Source organism: Callithrix jacchus, chromosome 17 (assembly GCF_049354715.1).
Source record: "Callithrix jacchus isolate 240 chromosome 17, calJac240_pri, whole genome shotgun sequence".
Taxonomy (NCBI): Eukaryota; Metazoa; Chordata; class Mammalia; order Primates; family Cebidae; genus Callithrix; species Callithrix jacchus.
The window spans coordinates 65,757,958-65,769,700 of record NC_133518.1 but is presented as its reverse complement, the minus strand read 5'-3'; positions in this window follow the sequence as shown (position 1 = coordinate 65,769,700).

Below are 11,743 nucleotides of genomic sequence, written 5' to 3'. Positions count from 1 at the left end.
AGATTGTTAATGTTGCCAAATGGCTTTTCAGGAAGAGTGTACCAATTTAGTTTCAGGAAATGTCTTTAGAGGGAGGAGTTAAAAATTATTCATGACTGATGGATCCACTGGGACCAATAAGCACTAGAAAATGCATATGATTTATTGATGTACCTAATTATGGATGGTTCATTGTGTTCCTTTTTCTTTTCTTTTTGTTTTTTTTTGAGAGGGAGTCTCATTTTGTCATGCAGGCTGGAGTGCAGTGGCGCAATCTCCGCTCACTGCAACCTCCACCTCCTGGGTTCAAGCCATTCTCCTGCCTCAGCCTCCCCAGTAGCTGGTATTACAGATACGTACCTTTATGCCTGGCTAATTTTTATATTTTAGTAGAACTGGAGTTTCACCATCTTGGTCAAGCTGGTCTCAAACTCCTGACCTCAAGTGATCTTCCCGCCTTGGCCTCCCAAAGTGCTGGGATTACAGGCATGAGCCGCTGCGTTCAGCTGCTTCATTGTGTTTCAAGATGCCAGACTTATATTCTCTGACAACATATTTTCACAAATGAATATCTTAGGTGGGACATGAAAAAAGTCACATTCCATCCTAGCTGTTACACTAAGGTCTTGAAGAACATGTGTAACTGATAGTGAGCAGTCATGTTATCATTATATACAGAGGGCAGCTTTTGACTGAAACTATGGTCTATAACTCTACTAATATTATAAGCACTATTTTTTTTTTAAGGGAGTCTTTCTCTGTCACCCAGGCTGGAGTACAGTGGCACAATCTTGGCTTACTGCAACCTCCACGTCCCAGGTTCAGGCGATTCTCACCGGGCGCAGTGGCTCACGCCTGTAATCCCAGCACTTTGGGAGGCTCAGGTGGGCGGATCACCAGGTGAGGAGTTTAAGACCAGCCTGGCCAACATGGTGAAACCCTTTCTTTACTAAAAATACAACAATAAGCTGGGCATGGTCATGTGCACCTGTAATCCCTGCTACTCAAGAGGCTGAGGCAGGATAATTGCTTAACCTGGACCTGGGAGGCAGAGGTTGTAGTGAGCTAACATCGTGCCACTGCATTCCAGCCTGGGCTACAGAGCAAGATGCCGTCTCAAAAAAACAAAAAAAAAAAGCGATTCTCCTTGCCTTACCTCCTGAGTAGCTGGGATTACAGGCGCCTGCCACCATGCCTGGCTAATTTTTGTACTTTTAGCAGAGACAGGGTTTCACCATGTTGGCTGGTCTTGAACTCCTGACATCAGGTGATCTGCCTCCTTTGACCTTCCAAAGTGCTGTGATTACAGGCGTGAGCTACTGTGCCCAGCCTATAAGCACTATTGTGAATTGGTGTTTAAAAGGGAGATATCGCTAGTGAGTCTGTTGGTGAATGATAATACCAGTGTATCCCATTCGCAAGGGATACACTCTCAGTCCTCAAATGGAAACATTTCAAAACTCTCAGTGCTTTTTCTGATTGTCTTTAAGAAGAAACAAAATGCAGGTGCTTATGGCTTCATATGAAAATATCTTTTTCATCTTTCCCTTCCCACTCTCAACTTTCAGTCGTGCAGGATGTCTAAATAGACCTCAACTATGAAAAACAAGTGAAAGGAAAACTTACCACTTCTTAGTCCTAGTTAACCTCAAGCTACATTCATTATATTTAAGTGGAGTATAATGTGGGTAAGAGACCATAATTTATTTGAACAGACCAGGGCTTGTGTTGCTTGTGTGTGTGTGTGTGTGTGTGTGTGTGTGTGTCTGCGAGAGAGAGAGAGAAAGCAAGAGAGAGAGAGGGAGGAAGTATGTGCACTGTTTTACATGCAGACACAAAGCACAGATTGTACCTGTATCCTTACTTAGCTTCAACTAGTGAAGATTACAGAAGGCTCCACAATGCCTAGAGAGCATCTGAAAGCCCCCCAGGGCTTAAGTTCCCACTTGATTTGATTGTCTTCTACTCTGTTGACAATTCATTATGAGCTCGAGTTTAGTAAAGCTACAGAACGAGGGCATCCAGACTGGCCCCCATCATAGGGAGCTGTTTTTAAAGAGGTCTTTAAGGAAAGGGAAGGAGCATGGGTGTGGGATAGAAGGAGCTATAGGACAGGTAGAAGCTGAAAATTGCTTCTTGTGTAAGAGAGAGCTTCCCCATCCAAGGTGTTCTAGACACTTGGATCCCCATGGCTCCCTATGATTCAAGTGGGCATGGCACTCTTTATTTTGCCAGGCATTTTCTTATCTGTTACCTTAGCTGGCCTTTGCAATGTCTTTGAAATAAACACAAGTATTGTAGGTCTAAGGTCCTTTATTTGAAACACTTAAGGCTAGATACTTTTAGATTTCAGAACCTTTTAAAGTTTAGATAGGTGGTATAATGACAATTATGTATGTAATGAAACAGCCACAACAGGGTCTGAAACCATATCCTTTTTTTTTTTTTTTTTTTTGGGACGGAGTCTTGCACTGTCGACCGAGCTGGAGTGCGATGTTGTGATCTTGACTCACTGCAAACTCCCCATACTAAGTTCAAGCGATTCTCCTGCCTCAGCTTCCCAAGGAGCTGGGATTACAGGTACCCGCCACAATGCCGGCTAATTTTTTGTAGAGATGGGGTTTCACTATGTTGGCCAGGCTAGTCTCGAACTCCTAACCCTGTAATCCACCTGCCTTGGCCTCCCAAAGTGCTAGCATTATAGGTGTGAGCCACCACGCCTGGCTGACAGGACAGTATCTTTTTATAAGACAGATATATCAGCAAGGAGATCTATGAATATTCACAATAATGTGATAAAGATTACAAACAGGCTCATGTCAATTTGGTTAGGCTTTTTTTGCAGTCAAATGAATTACAAGAAACTATTAGTCTTTCGGGGCTCTATGGATTTTACAATTCAGGAGAAAAGATTGTGGCCTGAATTATTCCTATTTACAGATAAGAAAATAGAAGTCCAGTGGTGTTAAGTGACATGTTCTGTGTCATGTAGAACCCAAGTATCCTTTTTTCTCCAGTTTTAGATTATTGTAAAATAAGATAATGATGACTATTCCAAGATGATTAAATCCAATTCAAGCAATTTTTTTAACGTGAGTGCATGGAAACGCTTTTTTTTTTTAGACAGAGTCTCACTCTGTTGCCCAGGCTGGAGTGCAGTGGTGCCATCTTGGCTCACTGCAACCTCCATCTCCCAGGTTCAAGCGATTCTCCTGCCTCAGCTTCTAGAGTAGCTGGGACTACTGGTGCATGCCACCATACCCGGCTACTTTTTTTTGTATTTTTAGTAGCGACGGGGTTTCAGTGTGTTAGCCAGGATGGTCTCGATTTCCTGACCTTGTGATCCACCTGCCTTGGCCTCCCAAAGTGCTGGGATTACAGGTATGAGCCACTGTGCCTGGCTGAAAACACTTTGTTTTGAGAATTTTGATCCCCTGGCAAGAAATCTTTCTCTCTTCCTCTGGCTACTTAAAAGTCTATTATATCTTTTTCTATGTTTCTTAAAACAGGATCTTGACCTCTTTGGTTCATATGGATTGTTCTCCAAAACTCATCACAGTCCTACTCATGAACTTGGTTGAAGGGACCATTTACCTAAAAGAAGTGTTTATTATAATCGAGCGCTGTATGAAGAGTGGTTCTCTTCATATCAAATGAGCAACAGGGATCTGTCTAATGCTTCCCTAGCTCAAGTACTAAGAGGAACAGTCTTCTGAAACAACTGAAAAAAATGCCACACCCAGGTGTACCTAGGTGTGACCAATACAAACTCTAACTTTTAAAGAACACTGCCTAAATAAAAACATATAATGATCTTTAAAAGAAATTTGCTGGCACATCTTGGAGTGCCAATGTACACTATTCAGTACTTGCCACCTGTTACTCAATGGTAGATTACAGCATTTCAGCCAGATACCTGAGCAAACTAGGTGGCGATCAATGTCTTTAACCTGACTTGGAAAAAGTCAGCATTGCAAAAGAAACAATGAGCTGAATGTTAGCCTCTCTAGGGGTTAGTTCCAGAACACTCCCTACCTGTGTTATTTGACCATGACAGTGCTTCCAGACTTTTTTATTTTCATTTGTTATTTTTTGAGACAGAGTCTTGCTCTGTTGCCCAGACTGGAGTGTAATAATAGCACGATCTTGGCTCACCGCAACCTCCACCTCTTGGGTTCAAGCAATTCTCCTGTATCAGCCTCCTGAGTAGCTGGGATTACAGGCACCAGTCACCATGCCTGGCTAATTTTTTATATTTTTAGTAGAGATGGCGTTTCACCAGGTTGGCCGGGCTGGTCTCGAACTCCTAACTTCAAGTGATCTGCCCGCAGATCACGGATTTCTGTAATCTGGGATTACAGAATCTGGATTACAAGTATGAGCCACAGTGCCTGGTCAGATTTTAGTTTTGATAAATGTAGTTCCTTCTGAGTAAGTATACGCATAATGGAATTCAGAAACAGACACACAAATAGATTGGCATACATTCATAAAAGAAATTGAAGAGAACTCAAAAGTTACTACTATTTTGAGATGAAGTCTTGCTCTGTTGCCCAGGCTGGAGTGTGATGGTGCCATCTTGGCTTATTACAATCCCCTTGGGTTCAAGCCGTTTTCCTGCTGCAGCCTCCCGAGCAGCTGGGATTACGGGCATGTGCCCCCATGCTCAGCTAATTTTTGTATTTTTAGTAGAGATGGGATTTCACCATGTTGGCCAGGCTGGTCTTGAACTCCTGACCTCAAGTGACCAACCCACCTTGGCCTCCCAAAGTGCTGGGATTACAGGCTTGGGCCACCACACCCTGCCAAAATAATTATTTTACTAAGAAGGCTGTGTGATATTGTTTGGTTGTGTCCCCACCCAAATCTCACCTTGAGATCCACATGTTATGGGAGGGACCTGGTGGGAGATAATTGAATCATGGGGGCAAGTATTTCCACTGCTGTTCTAGTGATAGTGAATAAGTCTCATGAGATGTGATGGGTTTATAAAGAGAAGCTCTCCGGCACGAGTTCTTTCTCTTTGCCTTCTGCCATCCATGTAAGACGTGCTTTGTTCCTTCTTGCCTTCCACCATGATTGTGAGGCCCCCTAGCCACATGGAACTGTAAATCCATTAAACCTTTTTTCCCATATAAATTACCCAGTCTCTGGTATGTGTTTATCAGCAGTGTGAAACGGTCTAATACACTGTGTCATACTTTTTTTTTTTCAGATGGAGTTTTGCTTTTGTTGCCCAGGCTGGTGTGCAGTGGTGCCATCTCAGCTCACTGCAACCTCCACCTCCCGGGTTCAAGTGATTCTCCTGCCTCAGCCTCCTGAGTAACTGGGATTACAGATGGTCTGCAACCATGCCCAACTAATTTTTGTATTTTTGGTAGAGACACGGTTTCACCATGTAGGCCAAGCTGGTCTCGAATGCCTGACCTCAGGTGATCCACTCTCCTCATCCTCCCAAAGCGCTGGGATTACAGGCGTGAGCCACCACGCCTGGACGACATACTCGTTTAAAGCATGGCAATATAGAATTGCTGTATAATCACAAATATATAAAAATTAAGTGAATATTGCCAGCCATGGTGGCTGACGCCTGTAATCCCAGCACTTTGGGAGGTCGAGGCAGGCGGATCATTTGAGGTCAGGAGTTTGAGACCAGCCTGTTCAACATGGTGAAAACCTGTCTCTACTGAAAATACAATAATTAGCTGGCCATGGTGGTGGGAGGCTGAGGCAGGAGAATCGCTTGAACCTGGGAGGTGGAAGTTACAGTGAGCCAAGTTCTTGCCACTGTATTCCAGCCTGGGTGACAGAGCAAGAATCCACCTCAAAAAAAAAAAAAATTATATTTCTGTCGGGTGCAGTGGCTCACACCTGTAATCCCAGCACTTTGGAGGCCGAGGCGGGAGGATCATGAGGTCAGTAGATGGAGACTGTCCTGTCCAACATGGTGAAAACCTGTCTCTACCAAAAATACAAAAATTATCTGGGTGGGATAGCACAAGCATGTGGTCTCAGTTATTTAAGGCTGAGAGGCAGAGAGCTCTTGAACCTGGGAGGCAGAGATTGCAGTGAGCCAAGATTGTGTCACTGCACTCTAACCTGGGTGACAGAGTAAGACTCTGTCTCAAAATAAATAAATAAGTAAATAAGGTGATGTTTCATATTGTTGGGATAATACAAAATTTCTAATCTTCTTAAGTGAGAACTTCGTGGATCAGAGAGCTTACTGGGAAATGATTAAAGGGTTTTTTTTTTTGAGACAGTCTCCCTCTGTCACCCAGCCTGGAGTGCAGTGGTAAGATCTCAGCTCACTGCAACCTCCGCCTCCTGGGTTCAAGTGATTCTCCTGCCTCTCAGCCTCCCAAGTAACTGGGATTACACATTACTTGGCTAATTTTTATTCAGCCTTAACACTGTTTATTTAACCCAAATAATCCACAGTATTATCATTTCAACATGTAATTAATATAAGATTATTTACAAGATTACTTTCTTGGTGTGTTAAATCTTTTAAACTTCAGCATACCTCAATTAAGACTAGCTACATTTCAAGTCATTTCCCTCTCTAATACCCTATAATGGTGGGTCTGCAATTTTGTATATAAAAACAATCCAATTTCCTTAGCATTTATTCATTCAATATATTTTTGATGCCCACTATGTGCCAGGCATCTGGGATGTTCCCAGTGACAAGACACATCCTGCACTTGAGTTTTCACTCTAAGGAGAATATAAATTCCTCAGGAGACTGGTAGACAAGGCCTTTCTCTTTACATGAACCTGAGCCCACCTTTCTCCCACCTTGTGGTTTCCCAATCAGATAATAATTATAAGCATTTATTGTTTCTTTCAGGTAGATGCTATACTTGATGTTCTTATTTAATATTTATTGCAATTCCCTTGAAGAGGATACCACTATTATCCCCGAAACATTTTCTAAAAGGAGGCTTTTGCCTGGGCTTGGTGGCTCATGCCTATAATCCCAGAACTTTGGGAGGCTGAGGCAGGCGGATCACTTATTAGGAATTGGTGACCTGTCTGGCCAACATAGTGAAATCTCGTCCCTACTAAATATACGAATTAGCCTGGCATGGTGGCACATGCCTGTAATCCCAGGTACTTGGGAGGCTGAGGCATGAGAACTGCTTGAACCCAGGTGGCAATGGTTTCAGTGAGTCGAGAACTCACCACGGCACTCCAGCCTCGGTGACAGAGCGAGACTCTGACTCAAAAAAAAAAAAAAAAAAAAAAAGGTGGGGGCTGGCAAGATGAGGTAACTTACCTAAAGACACAACTAGCACAAGGAGAATCGGCTGGGGTAGTTTGCTCCCAGAACAGGCAGGCTTCACCATTGAGCACCCCTGATTCAGATCAATGTTGCAGATCTTGCTGTGGCTGTTACCGCTATCTGTAAGGAGTCTCACTCTGTCTCCCAGGCTGGAATGCAGTGGCGTGATCTTGGCTCACTGCTACCTCTTCCTCCCGGGTTCAAGAGATTATCCTGTCTCAGCCTCCCGAAAAGCTGGTACTACAGGTACCTGGCTAATTTTTGTATTTTTAGTAGAGATGGGGTTTCACCATGTCGTTCAGTCTGGTCTCAAACTCCTGAACTCAACTGATCCGTCCATCTCAGCTTCCCAAACTATTGGGATTACAGGTGTGAGCCACTGTACCCAGCTGGAAAAACCATTTTTTCTTTCTATTCTCACACACCAAGCAATCTTCAGTGGACACCAACTGGGTATCCTATAATTAACTTCAATTCTGATGCTATCTACTTGGAGATAATGTCAGATCCCATTAGTTGAGGGCTAAGCCCCACAAGATTACCCCCACTGCAAATGCCAGTCCTAAGTAGTAGGTTATTTTCCATACTTCTGACTGACTAGCCACAAACCAGAGTTCTCATCAATAATTTGTTGAGATGCCTCACTTAACTCAGAGAAACACATTTACTGTTTTACTAGAAAGAATATTACAAAACAGGTCGGGTGTGATAGTTCACGCCTGTAATCCCAGCACTTTGGGAGGCTAAGGCAGGTGGATCACCTGAAGTCAGGTGTTCGAGACTAGCCTGGCCAATGTGGTGAAACCCCATCTCTATTAAAAATACAAAAATTAGCCGGGCGTGGTGGCAGGCACCTGTAATCCTAGGTACTTGGGAGGCTGAGGCATGAGAATCACTTGAACCCAGGACGTGGACGTTGCAGTGAGCGGAGATTGAGCCATTTCACTCTAGCCTGGGTGACAAGAGTGAAACTCTGTCTCAAAAAAAAAAAAAGTTACAAAATATAGAGATGAACATCCAGATGAGGTGATGGAAAAGGCAAGTTATGGGGGCACATGGAGCTCCCCTCTCCAGCCACCTCCACATGTTCAGTAACCAGGAAGTTCATCAAATATTGTTATTCAAGAGTTTTTATAACATTTAATCCCAGCCTTCCCCTTCCTTCCCATAAGGTTGGTAGGTGGGGCTGAAAATTCCAAACTTCTAATCCTCTAATCAACTGGTTTTTCTGGTGACTGACTCCATTTCTGGTGAATGGACTATCTAGTGGTCCCACTGTCGGTATTTACATTAGTTAGCATAGACTCAGGAATTATGAAAGGGGCTCATTTTGAATAACAAAAGTCATTCCTATCACTCAGGAAATTCTAAAGGTTTTAGGAGCACTATAATGGGAACCTAGGACAAAAACCAAATATACATATATATGCTTTTAAAGTCAGAGTTTCACTCTTGTTGCCCAGGCTGGAGTGCAATGGCATGATCTCGGCTCACTGAAACCTCTGCCTCCTGGATTCAAGTGATTCTCCTGCCTCAGCCTCCTGAGTAGCTAGGATTAGAGGCATGTGCCACCACGCCCAGATAATTTTGTATTTTTAGTAGAAACCCAGCTAATTTTTTTGTATTTTTAGGAGAGATGGAAGTTCACCATGTTGGCCAGGCTGGTCTCAAACTCTTGATCCCAGGTAATCCGCTTGCCTTGCACTCCCAAAGTGCTGGGATTAAGGCGTGAGTCACCTCTCCCGGCCCAAAATATGTTTTATATTATAGCACATATACCATCATGAATCAGTTTCAATCTACTGTATTTCTCTGTTGCTTTTCCAGACCTCTTCATATTCACCTTTCTCCCACAGAGGGCAGCCTTAATCCCCTCCCACCCTCAGCAGAATTCCTTTCATTTCTTTCATGGAGGTTCCTAGGACTCAGAATTGTGCATTGTGTTACTGACGGTTGTTTATATATTGGTGTTGTCCACTCTGAACTCTGAGTTCAGGGACAAGGTCTGTTTCTGTTATTATTTCTTCATTTTTTGAATATTTACGGGAATGCCTAGCCTATAGAAATAAAGAACAATGGCTTTGCATGGTGGCTCAGGCCTGTAATCCCAGCACTTTGGGAGGCTGAGGCAGGTGGATCACCTGAGGTCAGGAGTTTGAGACCAGCCTGGCCAACATAGTGATATGCTATCTCTACTTAAAATACAAAAAAATTAGCCTGGCATTGTGGTGGGTGCCTGTAATCCCAGCTATTAGGGAGGTTGAGGCAGGAGAATTGCTTGAACCTGGGACACGGAGGTTGTAGTGAATGGAGATTGTACCACTGCACTCCAGCCTGGACAACAAGAGTGAAACTCCGTCTCAAAAAGAAAAAGAAATAAAGAACAACGAAGTCACTTTTCTTTTATCTTTGCCCCATTGAGGCTGCTCTGGTACTCTTGAAAACACTATTTCAATGATTTTCTTTTTTCTTACAGGATCAGATCATTGGGAACATTTAAATTTTAGCTATGACCAAGAAGAAGCAGTAAAGATAAATAATTGCCAAAGAACCCTCTGCTAAAAGTTAAGAATGGTTTCATGCTTTCCAAAATGTCAAAGAAGCGGCTCTCTGTTTTTACAAACTGTATCTTGGCCTATAGAGCATTGTTCTTGGGCAGATCGTTCACTCCTCAGGATAGAGATCTTGCCAAGGGGTTGTAGGATTACCTACTGCTCCAGATACCCAGGAAGTATTCTGAATTTAGGATACACTGAAACTCATTAACTTTAGGTACTACCACTTCATTGCTAGTGACGAATTTAGGTTTACATTTACCTTTGTTTAGCAAATGTTGCCCTGTGCCACATTTCAGATGAATATTTAAAATAGTCATGAAAACAATTTACCTTTCAGCACCTTGGAACACTTTATAACCATCTCTGGTTGCACGAAAGCAATTTTAACCATAATCTTCTTGAATGAACTTTGGCTGAGCTTGAATTAAGTGGGCAATGGAGAGGGATAAATTGTGTAATTCAGGTCTTTGCTACATTCTTCTTCCAGCAGCTGGGATGAAATGAGGAATGGAAAAAGTGCATGGCAACAAAGACGTCACTAAAAAAAATATTTGTGGATTAAATAAACCAATAGTCTTTCCTTTTTGTGAGATGGATGAATAGAAATTCATTGTTTAGCAAGGTCTGCCAAGCGTATACTTTTAAGACCTTCATGAAGTTGACTATTTAACACTTTCAACCCTGACACCATGGTTCTTGGCTCCTCCTTTGTTTTTGTTACTACGGCTACATCCTCAGTTGTCACCTAAGATGCTCTTAGGTCTTAGGAACAGATATATTGCCCCACCTGTACATTTACTCATTTAACACATGTACTGAGAGTTTACAGGGGCCAAATGCTCATGTAGGCATAGGGCTATCAGAGAAAAAACCAAAAACCAAAAACCAGACAACTTTGCCATATACAAGAAGCTTACATAGAGCTCATATTAGTGTGTGTGTGTGTGTGTGTGTGTGTGTGTGTAGACAATAAGCATAATAAATCATAAAATATATAGAATGTTATAGCTGGATGCGATGGCTCACATCTGTAATTTCAGCACTTTGGGAGGCCGAGGTGGGTGGATCATCTGAGGTCAAGAATTTGAGACCAACATGGTGAAACCACCCCCCCCATCTCTAATAAAAATACCAAAAAATTAGCTGAGTGTGTTGGTGGGTGCATGTAATCCCAGCTTCTCAGGAGGCTGCGGCAGGAGAATCACTTGAACCCGGGAGGCGGAGGTTTCAGTGAGCTGAGATCGAACCATTGAATTTCAGCCTGGGCAACAAGAGCGAGACTCCATCTAAAAAAAAAAAAAAAAAAAGAATGTTATAAGGGGATAAGTGTGATATAGAAAAATAAAGCAGGGAAAGGGGAACAGACACAATAATTATAATAATTACAGTTATTATATAACTGTATACAATATGGTATACAACTGTAAATATTGTATACAATAATTACAGTTTTATGGGAGCAGATTGCATTATAAGAGAGCCCAGAGAAAATTCTTCAAAATAATACCAAATTAGAGAATGATGGTATGGGCACAATGATTGATGCCTTAAATTACTTTAGGAGGTATTTTTCCCCCCATTTCCTTGCTCTCCATATTCTTCTTTTTCATTCTCATTTCATTTTTTTTTTCCTTACCATTCAACTCTCTTTATTGAGGTATTAGAATGGTGCCATAGTAAAAGCAATTCCACTCACCAGAACTTAAAACCAGTTATCTCTGTAAGCCTCAGCTTCCTCATCTGTAAAATGGAGCTATAACATGTTTTGTAGCTTTTTTTTTTTTTGCTGCTTCAGTCAATGAAAGGGACACTTTATTGAGGCTCTAGGGCCATGGGACCTGGGCAGGAGGCTGCCCTTCGAGGAATAAAGAGCATTATTTTAAAAATTGTTTTATTACTTTTTTTTTTTTTTGAGAAG